This window comes from Macaca mulatta, chromosome 1, assembly GCF_049350105.2.
Source record: "Macaca mulatta isolate MMU2019108-1 chromosome 1, T2T-MMU8v2.0, whole genome shotgun sequence".
Lineage (NCBI taxonomy): Eukaryota > Metazoa > Chordata > Mammalia > Primates > Cercopithecidae > Macaca > Macaca mulatta.
The window spans coordinates 65,022,933-65,039,016 of NC_133406.1; the positions used below are offsets into that span (position 1 = coordinate 65,022,933).

At 41.5% G+C, this 16,084-nt stretch overlaps 1 long non-coding RNA gene across 1 annotated transcript; it reads left to right on the forward strand.

Moving 5' to 3' along the window:
* The first annotated feature begins 5,503 nt into the window (after positions 1-5,503).
* Positions 5,504-8,360, forward strand: LOC144337631 (uncharacterized). Its single transcript, XR_013411006.1, has 2 exons — positions 5,504-5,755; positions 8,177-8,360. It is a non-coding gene; the product is annotated as an uncharacterized LOC144337631 (long non-coding RNA).
* The last annotated feature ends 7,724 nt before the right edge of the window (positions 8,361-16,084 follow it).

Genomic DNA, 16,084 nt, shown 5'->3' on the forward strand with positions numbered 1-16,084 from the left:
CTCCAGAATTTCTACTTATTAAAAAGCCATTTCAGGCTGGGCATGGTGGCTAACGCCTATAATATCAGCACTTTGGGAGACCAAGGCGGTGGATCACTTGAGGTCGGGAGTTTGAGACCAGCCTAACCAATATGGTGAAACCCCATCTCTACTAAAAATACAAAATTAGCTAGGCATGATGGGGTGCACCTGTAATCCCAGCTACTCAGGAGGCTGAAACAAGAGAATTGCCTGAACCCAGGAGGCAGAGTTTGCAGTGAGCCGAGATTGTGCCATTGCACTCCAGCCTGGGCAACAAGAGCTAAACTCCATCTCAAAACAAACAAACAAACAAACAAACAAACTATTTTATTCTTTTCATTAAATGTATCTAATAAGATTCAGAATTCCTTCTCTGTTTTCTTGAATTTTATTGGGCATCCTTAAAACAGCTATGTAGAATTCTGTCTGAAAAGTCAGAATCTCTTTGACTCTGAAATTGACCCCAGGTGCCTTATTTAGTTCCTTTGGTGAGGTTACGTTTTCCTCGATGGTATTGATGCTTATGGATGTTTGCTGATGTCTGGGCATCCAATAGTTAGGTATTTATTCTAATCTTTGCAGTGTTGGCATGTTTGTACCCATCCATCCCTCTTGACAAGGCTTTCCAAGCATTCAAAGAGAATTGAGTGTTGCAATTTAAGTCTTTAGTCACTGCAGCCATATCTGCGTTATGGGGCACCCCAAACCCAGTAATGCTGCAACTCTTGCAGACTTCTAGAGTACTGCCTCCATCACCTTGGGTAAGATCCAGGATAATTACTTGAATTACCAGGCAGAGTCTCTTGTTCGTTTCCCTCACTTTCCCCCAAACAAACAAGAGTTTCTTTCTCTTTGTGCTGAGCTGCCTGGAGTTAGGGGAGGGGTGAGGCAAGCACCCCTGTAGCCACCAGCACTGGGACTGTACTAGGTCAGACCTGAATTCAGCACACTACTGGGTCTGCCTCAAGGCCTGTGGTGACTATTGTCTGACTACCATTGATGTTTATTCAAGGCCCAAGGCTCTTTAGTAAGCAGGTGGTGAATCCAGCCAGGCTTGTATCATTCCCTTCAGAGTGGCAGGCTCCTTTCTGGCACAGAATGGGTCTAGAAATGCTGTCTAGGAGCTATAGGACCTGGAGTCAGGAGCTTTAGAAATTTACTTGGTGCTTTATTTTTGCTGTGACTGAGCTGTTACCCATGTTACGAGGCAAAATCCTTTTTACTCTTCTCTCTCCTTTCCTCAAGCAGAAAGAGTCTCTCCCCATGGCCACCATAGCTGAGAATGCACTGGGTCACATGGTACTGGGTCTTGCCCAAGGCTCTTGGTAAATACCGCTTGGCTATCCCTGATGTTAATTCAAGGGCTAGGGCTCTTTTGTCAGCAAGTGATGAATTCTGCAAGGACTGGGTCCTTCCCTTCAAGGAAGCAGGTTCCCTTCTGCCCCAGAGTGTATCTAGAAATGTCATCCAGGAGCTAGATCCTGGAATGGGGGCTTCAGGACTCTGCCTGGTGCTTTATTTTACTGTGGCTGAGCTGGTATCCCAGGCATAAGACAAAGTCCTCTTTACTTTTCTGGAGCTGTGAGCTGCACTGCCTGAGGTTGGAGGTGGGTGACACAGCATTCCCTTGGCCACCCCAACTGGTGTCTCACTAGGTTACATATACCCTGTGTCCATTAGCTCCAAGTCCATTACAGCACCAGAACTTGCCCAGGAATTGCAGTCCTTTTTGGCCTAGATTGCCTTTCAAATTTATTTGGAGCCCAGAGCCCTTTAGCTCACAGTGATGAGACTTGCCAGAACTCAAGGTCTGGCCACTGGGATGGAAGAGTCCCCCTGGCTACGGCTTGTCTAAATGCTCCCTCCATGAGCGCCAGGTGAATTTCACCCTGTGTTGCCTTTTGCTGTAACAGGGCAGCTCTGAGTTTTAATGCAAAATCCCACAGTTACTGTGCTCTCCCTCCTCCACACACCATGTGGCTGTTGCCTGAGGCAGGGGATGAAGGAGGGGTGGTGTAGACAATTTGAGAGTGTTTGTCCCATACACGTGGCCAATAAGCATATGAAAAAAATGTTCAACATCACTAATCATTAGAGAAATGAAAATCAAAACCACAATGAGATGTCGTCTCACACAAATCAGAATGGCTATCATTAAAAAGTCAAAAAATAACAAATGCTGGTGAGATTGTGGAGAAAATGGAATACTTATACACTGATAGTGGGAATGTAAATTAGTTCAGCCACTGTGGAAAGCAGCTTGGCAATTTCTCAAAGAACTTAAACCATTCAAATCCGGGAATCCCATCATTGGGTATGTATACAAAGGAATATAAATCATTCTACCATAAAGACATATGTTCATCACAGCACTATTCACAATAGCGAAGACATGGAATCAGTCTCAATGTCCATCAATGGTAGACTGGATAAAGAAAGAAAATGTTATATACTATTGAATACTATGTAGCCACAAAGAGGAACAAGATCATGTTCTTTGCAGCAACATGGATGGCACTGGAGGGCATTGTCTTAAACAAACTAATACAGGAACAGAAAGCCAAATACCATACGTTGATCACTTTCTGTGAGCTAAACATTGACTACACATAGACACAAAGAAGCGAACAATAAATCCTGGGGCCTACTTGAGGGTGGAGGGTGGGAAGAGAGCAAGGATTGACAAACTGTCTATTGGATACTATCCTTATTACCTGGATGGTGAAATAATCTGTACACCAAACCCCTGTGACATGCAATTTACCTATATAACAACCTGGACATGTACTCCTGAAACTAAAAGTTAAAAAAAAACAAAAACAAAAACTGCCTTTCCTACCTCTTCAATGCCCCTTTCCTTGGTAGAATGTTAAAACCTGTTGCTGAGATTACTCATCTGATTTTTGGTTTTCATGAAGGTGCTTTCTTGTGTGGATAGTTGTTCATTTTGGTGTTCCTGTGGAGGGGGAAGATCATTGGAGGGTCCTATTCAGCTATCTTGCTGTGCTTCCTCTCAGAACCACTTTCTTGCTTGCTCTTGCCACACTGTCCTTTCCTGTCCTCAAAATTGCCCAGCACTTTCCTGTCTCAGGCACTGTGGACATGCTATTGCTCCTGTTTTGTACTCACTTCTCTCACCTGGTTAATTCCTACCCATCCCTCACACTTTAGCTTCAATGCCACTTCCTCAGAGGTCACTTCCATGACGCCCCTAATCGACAGTTGGTTTGTCATTATTCTCTCTTAGTATTCTTCAGAGAGCTTCATTTGTAATTTATTTTGTAATGACATGTTTATTTGTACATTTGCTTGTTTATATGGCTCTTCTGTTAGACTGTGAATTTCATGAAGGCAGACATCCTGTCTGGTTTCTTTCTGAGCCACATCCCAGCACTTAGCACAATGCATGGTACTTGAAATGAGTGCCTGAGACATATTTGTTCAAAGAATAAATGTATGTGTGGATTATAGGAAACGATTGAAAAAAAAAAACCTGAACTCTGTTAAATTGTGAATTGTGTGACTATAATGGATTGAGTGAAAAAATACTGACTGAGACATCAGAGAGCCTGTTGACAGTCAAAAGTTGGTTCAGTGGTTATGGCAAAACGGTACTAGGTCAATAAACAAAGAAAGAAGCAAGGGGATGGTTCAATAGGGAGATGTGGGGACAGAGTGCTGGGGCTCTGAGATGAGCAGGGTGAGGTGGACATGCTGGTGGGAAGTGCAGAGCAGATGAAGATTGGTGAGCTGAGAAATGGGAATTGGGACAAAAAGCTGTCAAAGAGGTCAACACAGTGGATACAAATAGTCTTGGCATTTTGAATGCTCTCCCATTCCATCCCATGGATTCTACTTTGAGTCCATGCTGATGAAGTCTGTGGAGTCAGTAAGTCATATGACCATATCCTGCTTTCCTCAGGCTTCAGAGACCAAACATGAAAAATAACACCTTTCTTTTCAGCCCAGTTATCACTATTTTTAAAAGAGTAGGAAGTTCTTACCATAATTCAACAGGTTCTTTTTCCTACTCATTAGTTTTCTAATATTTGTCATGCAGTTAGAATGACTGAATTTATAATGACAAATATGCCTGCCCTCAGTAAAAGTCACGAGGATCACGAATTTACATTCTGGAAATAAGTAAATGTAGGGATCAAGGGTTAGAAATATTTTGAATAAAAATAGGTTGATGGGTGGAAAGGTACAGCAATATAAATTTCTCTTCCACCATAAAACACGTGGGTGTGGAAGGTGGAGATTTCGCAGGAAAGGCAGTGAGGCAAGAAGCATCAAGATAGCTGGGTTTCTGTTTTGTCTGTAAGATAAGAGCAAAGGCAAACCTGTCCAACGAGGCCAGGTGTAGGCATGGACAGGGCAGGGTTAGAGTCACTCAGATTATTTTGAAGAGAAAGCAAGGGTGATGGTTTTGATTGGTCTGTTTCCAGTTTTGTTTTTTCAGGTAGTAGGAGTAGATAGCAGACATGAAGGAAACTGAAGGCTTAAGGAGCAGACTGGGAACAAAATTCAGCAGGAAGGCAGGGAAGAAGCAGCTAGGGCAATTTCTGTAACTTAAGGGAGTTTGCCCTGAGCAGCATGGAAATGAGGAGTTGAGTCATGTAGCCTTGGTTTATTGCAATTAGACACTCCCAAGTTTTAATAGATATTCAACAGCTAGGCAATAAATGCATTCTAGAACTGTTTCCTTTTCCAATGAGGAGAAACTACTTTGAATCCATGTTTATGAAGTCTGTGGAGTCCATGGGTCATAAGACCACATCCTGCTTTTCTCAGGCTTTAGAGACCAAACATGAGAAGTAACACCTTTCTTTTCAGCCCAGTCATTACAATTTTTAAAAGAGGGGAAATTCTTACCACAATTCAACAAGTTCTTTTCCTTCTCATTAGTGTTCCAATATTCACCACGCAGTTAGAATGAATGAAGTTAGAATGACAAATATGCCTGCCCTCAATCATGACCAAAATATCAAATGCTCTATTTTGGTAATTTGAGCTTGTGCATTGCAAGCCCAGTTTCTCCTGACTCCACAGGTCTTCTCCTTGCGAAGTCTCATCCAACCTTAACATATAAATCCAGGGTTCTGTGTAGCCTTGGTTGATCTCATAAGAATAGGGATTTTAGTGGCTAAAATTTTATACAAATAAGTCAGTAATAGTCATTTTATATAAAAATTATAGTGGTAAAAAAGTCATCAAGCCTCTTTGCTTCAATAAGCACTCCAATGACGTAAACCCACTGATGAGCTACTGGGAAAGGAAAAACTATGTAGTTCTCAGTGTTAATTTGTGGGAGAGGATGGCTCATCCTGATTTTTACAGGGCAAGGTACAGGTCTTGAACAGCCCCCATCTCCTCACTCACTCTCACCGTCTGGACACAGGAATGTTATGTTTATTAATCATTTATGGTATTTTATATTATTGAACCTCTACAGGATGAAGGCATCTTCTGGTGTGTGGGATTGAGGAAATTTCACCTAAAGATTGGGGCCATTTATGGCATCAGTCATTTGGCTAAAATATGTATTTATGTGCCAGAACACTGAAGGAAGCCCTGCTCGTGGGGAGGAGAAGAGGAAGGCCCGATTCTTGTGGAAACCAGTCTCTCTTGATCTTCACCACAATGTAGCCAGGATGTCTAGAAGGAGTTTTAGGATGTTCAGATGGTCCCCTCCGTAGGAAGCTGAGCCAGAACTTTGGAAGTAAGAACACAGGTACAAGGCTGTAAATTTGTCCCAGCCCTTTAGGGTTAAGTAAAACCACTCAGATAGAGCATAAAATAGGACAATGTCTATAAGCCCTGGGTGCACACCACCATATACAAAATCAGAAAATGAGAGTTTATATGCCAGAGAGTTTTCATACATTTATATGTTTTGTGTTCCTTTTATTTGTTTGTCGGTTTGTTTTACTTGGTATAAAAAAAAGAAAGAAAACCTTTGTGAAAGTTCTTAATTGTGCTAAGGGGGAAACAAGGAAATGACTTTGTGCTCACACTTTGGCCAAAATTGAAGGGCACAGTGTTCAACTAGGGGTAGGTATGAGTGACAGAAACAATTGAAATGTGAGAGCCTGAAGCAGAATGTGGATCTGGGAGGCTAGCTGCTGGGTTCCATTTGAAGATTCTCTTACAAAATAGAAGCACAGTCGTGCCGCGTTTCCTTTTACTGAGGAATTTGGTTTTCACTTTCCAAGTAAACCCAGACCTTTAAAGTGAAAGCATCATCAAGTCTCAGGACTAAGATTCAGTGCTGACCTTTAGCTGTTTTCACTGCAGGATATTAGCTCACCAGACAGCTGGGTGAGATGACCTCTCTTTTAAAATAAAGCAACCCTAAGGGATTGGAGCAGCAGTAATTACCCTCTCATTTCTGCAAGAAACATTTATTACATTTGGAGTTGGCCTCATGATAGTCAGTATTTGCTTTTAAAACAGATGTGTTACTTCCATCTGGACTGGGCTAATGCTTGAATCTTGTCATTAACAATGTACTTGTGTTCATCATTCCTCATTTTCTGCATATTTTTAAAGACTTTTTCCTAACAAAGGAAAAGTTATCAAGCTGCATTTGCTTGTAGCAGATTTTTTTTAAGAGTCAAGAATAATAAAAAAGAACTGAACAATTTATGTTGGAGAAAGCAATGGAATTGTTAGTGGGAATAGAAGAGTGACTGTGTGAGTACATTTAGGACAAACATTAGCTATATCCAATATGCCTAGAATTGGCCATAATTGGTTTTTGTGACCAAATTTCTTTTCATTTTGCAAATGGGAATGGCCTTTAAGGTTGAAATCAGAATGACACAGGAATATTATTTAACAAGCTTTTTTTTTTTTTTTTTTTTTTTTTTTTTTTTTTTTTTTTTTTTTTGAGACAGAGTCTCGCTCTGCCACCCAGGCTGGAGTGCAGTGGCCGGATCTCAGCTCACTGCAAGCTCCGCCTCCCGGGTTCACGCCATTCTCCTGCCTCAGCCTCCCCAGTAGCTGGGACTACAGGCGCCCGCCACCTCGCCCGGCTAGTTTTTTGTATTTTTTAGTAGAGACGAGGTTTCACCGTGTCAGCCAGGATGGTCTCGATCTCCTGACCTCGTGATCCGCCCGCCTCGGCCTCCCAAAGTGCTGGGATTACAGGCTTGAGCCACCGCGCCCGGCCTATTTAACAAGCTTTTAACCCCAACTTTTAGCAAAATTTGTATAACTAGCATATTACGTGTTTTACTTAGCTTTCAATGTCACTGCAGTTGGAAAATAAGTTTCGCCCTCTTTCTTCCGTGGCCTGCTTTTCCCCAAACAATGCCTGTTTGATTTTTACTGAAGTCAGTCTTGTGAAGATTAATAGCCAGAATCCCAAAAACAGTTTGCTAGTTGGGCTGTAGAGTCTACAATGTTGAGGGAATCAATTTCGTCTGATGGGACTACCAGAAGAGAAGAGAGGAAGAATTTTTCATTAATTAAGCAAGTATTTAATGAGAGTGTAATATGGGCTTATTGAAGCAGATGTCACTAGAACATAAAGGGAAGGCTAAAACAAGGCCTCCACCCTCTCACAATTCATATCCATTTGAGGAGATGAGATATCAATATCAGAATAACTAAGTGGAAGCAGAGAGTATTTGGTTTGAATGCCAGTGCAATGTATAGGAATTTGGGGTCAAGAAAGACCATGAATTTCCTTCCATGGCTAGAAGGATTTGTAGAGGAGGTAAGACTTTACCCTTAAACTTTACACTTAATAATTTCTTCTTTCCCTTGAGTTTGCCTAAGAATTTTGAATAATTTTTCAAGACCCCTATTAGTCCAACTAAGGATAGAAAAAAATCAACATGGCAGGCCTGTGGGTCAATGAGATTACTGAAAAAAGGTTAGCTGTCACTGACATGATTATATTACGTTTGCTGAACCCTGTTGATACTCAAACCTCAGGAGAAAAGGTTGTTGTCTTCTGTAGGGGATCCAGAACAAAGCAAAAGTCTGCCTTTGTGACTCTGGGAGTATCATTATATACAGCTGAAGCTTTTCCATTTCAGTTTCATCCAATTACGCTAAGAGCCAAGCCAAAGGCATTTTAGGATACCCAGCAGCCTCTTTCCATAGTAGGGAATTAAGATCAAATACTTCTTTTTATTCTTCACAGGAGCCTGTTTCCATGTGAAACTGGGCAGAGTTGAGCCTGCAAAAGGCATGCTCTCTGGATGTTGAAGAGAAATTTGCAGAAAAAGGAATGCATCAACTCCAAGAGATTTCAAAATATGGTGGGCGCAAGGAATGGAAATTCTAAGGATGTAGAGAATGAAATAAAAATGAAAAAAGCAAAACAAGGACTTGTCCTGCAGAGGGAATGCCCATGAATTATCTCGTACTCATAGAACAATGAGTGCTATGGGGAAGGTAACGGTCTCAGTGGTATCTTAGTTCTTAGCTGCGCACCTGCCTTTCATCTTCCTGTGTGGCTTTCTCTCTAGTTCCAGTAAGGAAGCTTTCTAGAGGTTTGAGTTGTTCACATGTGTGTAATACACATCCTGCATAGTACACTTTATAAGCACTTTTCCTGAAGCAGCAGGTAGCTCTTGTGTCCCTCTTTCCCCCTTCACTAGCAAATCCTATTTCTTTCCTGCAACATTGTTGGCAAGCCCCAGAGAGAGGAGTTTGTCAGGAACTCATCAGGTTTAGCAATGATGAAGCCACCATGAGATCCCTATGGCCAGAATATGCCCTCTCCAGAGCTTCCCACTTTAAGTATTTGCAGTAAGGGATTTCTCAGGCAGTAAGTTGTTTCCTGTTATGAGAAAATATTAACTGCATCACTGAAATGAAAAGATGTGGCACTTGGTCAGCAATTTCTTTGTGGCCTAGAATCAATAGTCATCACATTCTCAGCTTTCCATTTCTGGCAGTAAGAATGCAAAGTCTAAAACATAGCTCTGTAAAGTATTTGCATAGACATAACATGGTTGTGTGTCTCTCTTCGGATTCCCTCCTACAGAATGCTCATTTCTCCTTACTTATCCTCTTTTGGATTTTAGTGTATCTGTTTTAAAGGATTGCAAATGAAAACCAACCCTTCCCCATGAAGTCACCATAAAAGTCACAGACTTTTGTTTAACAGAAAAGATGTTTTTCCTGCAGATTTTCATCTGGTTCACACATTTAAAAAGACTTGCTCAGTATAATTGTCTTTAGGTGGGCTGGTCACATTCAGGGATTCTACAAATGAAAGGAGGATGCTATTTCTGTTCTGAAATAATTTATATTTCAATGTTGCATCAGCTATGCTTAAATTAATGAGAAAATGAATGTTTTAGTGCCATTGGTGTGTATAGCTTCCTTCCTGCTCTAAACTAATAATGCTTCTAGACTTTGTAACAAAATTTATCTGCAAAGCAGATGCTTTGTTGTAGAATGGGGAGAGATTCCAAAGTCATTTACTGCTGATAGCAAAGAAAAATGGTGGCTGCCTGGCATTTGCAAATTGCATTAATCCCCCTGATATGGACTAGATGGATTTGGGCATTTAGAGATGATACCATCATATTATGCCATTCTGTACTTCTAGATCAACAGATAATTTAACAATGTTCCTTCTCCTTAAAGCCCTCTTCTCTCGAGAAAAAATAAGTTCACTAATGAATTTCCCATTTTTTCCAGGAATATTTTGGGGAAATATTCTATAAAAAAATGAACAGTTTGTGGGCCTTGAAGTATTCTAAAGATTTTTAGAAGCTGCTAGTTAATATCGGCATGATACCTTTCAGTGATCTCTATCAGAGATTATTAACGAAATGTGATCATGCTAATGAGTCAAAGAAAGCTCAAAGTTGTGATGTGGGCAGTTGCATTTGAAATTGATACACCAATCTTCCCTGGACACTCACACACACATATGGTGCATCTGAGCCAGTGGTAAGAGTTTGAATCCATGCATTAGCCTCGGGTTAATCAAAGACAAAAACTGCTTCGCTGGCCCTTAAATCTTCCCCTCAGGCTGCTGCTGAGCAACGTCTGAGGATTCCAAGGGCTGAGGCAGCCAGTTGGGGTAGGGAATCTATTTAGCATGTGTACCACGGGGACTCTGCAAAGAAGTGCAGCTTGTAATTCCCAAAGTGAGGGTCCAAGAGAGAAAAGGGAAATAAATAGGTCTCACTCGAAGCACATTCTAACCGGTCATAGCTCCCTTTGGAAGAAGCCAGCTCAAAATATCCCTGGGAGTTACTGGAGTTAAGAGTCCAGTGATTACCCCCATGAGAGTACAGCAAACATAAAGGTAAGGTAAAATTTGGGTGACATGCTCTTCCCATGGCCAAGGTCATTGCCCAAATAGGCAATTGAATGGAGACAATTTTTACACGTGTGGTCTATGTGTAAATGGGAGATTTAAAGTTTAACCTTTAAAAAAGTTGTTCCCAGTGGTGACCATCTCAGGAGCCAGACTGAGAGTTGCCAAGCAACAAGAGAAACAAAGGCAAGTTCCAAGAGGTTCATTAAAATCCGCAACTGCAGAGCTTTACTCTAATGTTCTCCACCCTAGTGGAAAAGACAACCTAGTCAAAACTGATACCTCCTGTCTGTTTCCGCCCTCCACCCTTCCTCCTTTGAGCTCCAAAAGCACACTGGTTACACTGTCAACTTTAGCAGAAAATATATGTTGTCTTATACCATAGATTTTTGTACATCTGTATGTTTCCCAGTTAGATCACTGACTGTACTAAGGCAGCAACCATGTCTTGTCTTCTTACTACTAACTTAGTGCCTAAAACAATTCCTATACATAGTAGGTTGACAATAAATTGAATGTTAACTGCACAGTAGCAATCTCTGCCTATTGAAGTTCTAGCTTTTCTTTAAGGCTGATTTCAAATGCTCCATCTCTTCAGAAGCCTTTTCTTATCTCTGATGTGCTATCATTTATCCTTAAATTCCTACAGCATCTTTTGTACCTCTTTGGTGAAACTTACTTTGTCTCGTATTACAGACATTCTAGTTCGGCCTTACTTTGTGTGCTCTGTCAGGATAAGAATCAGGCTGTACTTGACTCCATATTCTTGGATACAAAGGCTTGCACACAGGCTTGCTTATTCATTTATTAATAAAACTGAGAATCAACTATGTGGATTCTGTAGGACTGGGCATATAAAGTGAATTAAGTAGACATGGCTTTTATTCTCACCGAACTTAAAATCTTGTGGAGAATTTGGACAAGCAAATAGGAAACCAAAGCTCAGTGCTTTGATGAGAAGGTATAAACATCATGGGGTCACTTGACCTAATTCAGGGGATCAGAGAAGACATCCATGAAGAACTGATGATACTCATACTAAGTCCTGAAGAATGAAAAACAATGCATATGCAAAGGCCAGGAACTGGTACATTTAAGGAGCTGAAAATTCAGAAGTTCTAATGAGCTCAAGTGAAGAATGCTTTAAATGTGTATCACACCTTTCCCTCTAGAAAACTGAAGTGTAGAAGGACAAGACATAAAAAGGGGAAATCCAAGTTCACATGATGGCTAAACTAGCAAGAAGCTCACATATTTTGTCTTCCAGATCAGTTGTTTTTCCTCTAAATATTTGTTTCTGTGTTTCTTTCAAGGTCAACACCCTCTTTCCTCATTAAGTCATGAAAACCTGTTAATGCAGGAAATACATACATGCAAGCATTTGATGTAGTTTATTTCTCCCTAAGTCATTCATATATTTCTATGCTGTAGTAAAACAGTGTTGCCTCTGATAGTTCATCCTTAAGAAAGAGAAAAGCAGAAGTCCAAATATGTTGGCTGGAGCTCTGCTACAGTAAGTTGGCTCGCTACATGTGGGGAACAATTTCAGTCTGTGAGCACATACCCCTGAATGTGACTTAAGCAAAGCTGGTTATTACATGTAAATCAGCATTTAGAAGGCTTTTGTTTTGCTTATCTACATAGCTTCAATGAGGAAGGAGGAAATGAGACCATAAGTACCGTGACCATATAATTTATTATCCATCTAGAACACTTTGAGAATGAAAAAGAGGACTCTTAATAATTATGCAAAGAAAACTGGTGCAAACTGAGAGCACACAGGTAAATTGGGACATATGATTATGCTATCTATAACTAAAACACCTTCACAGATTTACACATTGATGTTCAAGATTTCCCTTTTCTTTGCCTTTATTCTAGATCATTTTTTATAGAAGATGTTCTGTAAATAGTTGATGTTCAAAGAGTATACCCTAGAAAGAAGGAGAGTCACTTCACTGCTCTCGTACCTAGAAAATTGTGTCTTAACATATAATTACAACCTTCCTAAATCCTGGTCAACTGCACAATCAATTTCTTGAGCCTATGTAACTATCTCACAATTTTCTTGAGCTTAGGTAATCCCTGACACTGGATCAGCACTGTGCGGTAGAACTCTGCAATGATGGAATGTCATATATGTGCTCTGTGCTACATAGTAGTCACTAGCCACATGAGTCATTAAGAAACTGAAACATGGCCAGAGCAACTGAGAAACTATATTTTAAATTTTGTTTAATTTTTCTTAATTTTAAAATAAGTTTAAATAGCTACATGTGGTTAGCAACTAGCATAGTTAACATCTCTAGATCACTGGAAGTAAAAAAGAGGCACCAGTTGATATGGCTTGGCTGTGTCCCCACCCAAATCTCATCTTGAATTCCCATGTATTGTGGGAGGGACCCAGTAGGAGGTAATTGAATCATGGGGCAGGTCTTTACCATGCTGTTCTCAGGATGGTGAATACGTCTCATGAGATCTCATGGTTTTATAAAGGGGAGTTTCCTTGCACAAGCTTTCTTCTCTTGTCTGCTGCTATGTGAGATGTCCCTTTCACCTTCTGTCATGATTGTGAGGCCTCCCCAGCCACATGGAACTGTAAGTCCATTAAACCTCTTTCTCTTGTAAATTGCCCAGTCTCGGGTATGTCTTTATCAGCAGTGTGAAAACAGACTAATACAGTAAATTGGTACTGGTAGAGTGGGGTGCTGCTGTAGATACTCAAAAATGTGGAAGCAACTTTGGAACTGGGTAATAGGCAGAGGTTGGAATAGTTTGGAGGGCTTAGAAGAAGACAGAAAAATGTGGGAAAGTTTAGAACTTCCTAGACACTTGTTGAATGATTTTGCCTGCTCCAGATGCTGATAGCGATGTGGACAATAAAGTCCAGGCTAAGGTGGTCTCAGACAGAAATAAGGAACTTGTTGGGAACTGGAGCAAAGGTGACTCTTGTTATGTTTTAGCAAAGAGACTGGTGGCATTTTGCCTCTGCACTAGAGATTTGTGGAACTTTGAACTTGAGAGAGATGATTTAGGGTATCTGGCAGCAGAAATTTCTAAGCAGCAAAGCATTCAAGAGGCGAGTTGGGTACTGCTAAAGGCATTCAGTTTTAAAAGGGAAACAGCATAAAAGTTTGGAAAATTTGCAGCCTGACAATGTGATAGAAAAGAAAATCCCATTTCTAAGGAGATATCTAAGCAGGCTGCAGAAATTTGCATAAGTAATGAGGAGCTGAATGTTAATCCCCAAGAAATGGGGAAAATGTCTCCAAGCCATGTCAGGTAGCCCATTCCATTACAGGCCTGGTGGTCTAGGAGGAAAAAGTGGTTTCGTGGGCTGGGCCCAGGGTCCCTGTGCTGTATGCACCCTAGGGACTTGACGCACTATGTCTCAGCCACTCCAGCCATGGCTGAAAGGGGCCAACACAGAGCTCAGGCCATGGCTTCAGAGTGTGCAAGCCTCAAGACTTGGCAGCTTCCATGTGGTGCTGAGCCTGCCAGTGCATAGAAGCCAAGAATTGGGGTTTGGGAACCTCCACCTAGATTTCAGAGGATGTATGGAAGTGCCTGGATATCCAGGCAGAAGTTTGCTGCAGGGGTGGGACTTTCATGGAGAACCTCTGCTAGGGCAGTGTCAAAGGGAAATGTGGGGTCAGAGCCCCCACACAGAGTCCCTACTGGAGCACCACCTATGGAGCTGTGAGAAGAGGGCCACAGTCCTCCAGACCCCAGAATGGTAGATCCACTGACAGCTTGCATTGTGTGCCTGGAAAAGCTACAGACACTCAATACCAGCCCATGAAAGCAGCCAGGAGGGAGGTCGTACCCTGCAAAGCCACAGAGGCAGAGCTGTCCAAGACCATGGGAACCCACCTCTTGCATCAGCATGACCTGGATGACGGACATGGAGTCAAAGGAGATCATTTTGGAGCTTTGAGATTTGAATGCCCCACTGGATTTCAGACTTGTGTGGGGCCTGTAGCCCCTTTGTTTTGGCCAGTTTCTCCCATTTGGAATGGCTGCATTTACCCAATGCCTGTTGTACCCCCATTATATCTAAGAAGCAACTAGCTTGCTTTTGATTTTACAAGCTCATAGGTGGAAGGGACTTGCCTTGTCTCAGATGAGACTGAACTGTGGACTTTTGAGCTAATGCTGAAATGAGTTAAGACACTGGGGGACTGTTGGGAAGGCATGATTGGTTTTGAAATGTGAGAACATGAGATTTGGGAGGGGCCAGGGTGGAATGATATGGTCTGGCTATGACCCCACCCAAATCTCATCTTGAATTCAGATGTGTTGTGAGAGGGACCCAGTGGGGGGTAATTGAATCATGGGGGCAGGTCTTTCCTGTGCTGTTCTTGGGATAATGATAAGTCTCATGAGATCTGATGGTTTTAAAATGGGGCGTTTCCCTGCACAAGCTTTCTTCTCTTGTCTGCTGCCATGTGAGACATGCCTTTCACCTTCTGTCATGATTGTGAGGCCTCCCCAGCCATGTGGAACTGTAAGTCCATTAAACCTCTTTTGTAAATTGCCCAGTCTAGGGTATGTCTTTATCAGCAGCATGAAAACAGACCAATACACCAGTGAATGTCACTAAGATAAAAACAGAAAATCTTTCATTTATTTTTTGTTCCATTTAGATGTACACAGAGCTGAGATCCTAGTAGGCCAAGGTCTCAGCCTTTACCTTTGTTTGACTCCACCTCAAGGATCAATTTCATCTCTTTTTTATATATATATACTTTAAGTTCTAGGGTACATGTGCACAATGTGCAGGTTTGTTACATAGGTGTACATGTGCCATGTTGGTGTGCTGCACCCATCAACTCGTCAGCACCCATCAACTTCTCATTTACATCAGTTATAATTCCGAATGCCATCCTCCCCCCTCCCCTCTCCCCATAATAGGCCCCGGTGTGTGATGTTCCCCTTCCCATGTCCAAGTGATCGCATTGTTCAATTCCCACCTATGAGTGAGTCCATGTGGTGTTTGGTTTTCTGTTCTTGTGATAGTTTGCTGAGAATGATGGTTTCCAGCTTCATCCATGTCCCTACAAAGGACACAAACTCATCCTTTTTTATGGCTGCATAGTATTCCATGGTGTATATTTGCCACATTTTCTTTATCCAGTCTGTCACTGATGGACATTTGGGTTGATTCCAAGTCTTTGCTATTGTGAATAGTGCCACAATAAACATACATGTGCATGTGTCTTTATAGCAGCATGATTTATAGTCCTTTGGGTATATCCCCAGTAATGCGATGGCTGGGTCTAATGGTATTTCTAGTTCTAGATCCTTGAGGAATCGCCATACTGTTTTCCATAATGGTTGAACTAGTTTACAATCCCACCAACAGTGTAAAAGTGTTCCTATATCTCCACATCCTCTCCAGCACCTGTTGTTTCCTGACTTTTTAATGATTGCCATTCTAACTGGTGTGAGATTGTATCTCATTGTGGTTTTGATTTGCATTTCTCTGATGGCCAGTGATGATGAGCATTTATTCATGTGTCTGTTGGCTGTATGAATGTCTTCTTTTGAGAAATGTCTGTTCATATCCTTTGCCCACTTTTTGATGGGGTTGTTTGTTTTCTTCTTAAAAATTTGTGTGAGCTCTTTGTAGGTTCTGGATATTAGCCCTTTGTCAGATGAGTAGATTGCAAAAATTTTCTCCCATTCTGTAGGTTGCCTGTTCACTCTAATGGTAGTTTCTTTTGCTGTGCAGAAGCTCTTTAGTTTAATTAGATCCCATTTGTCAAT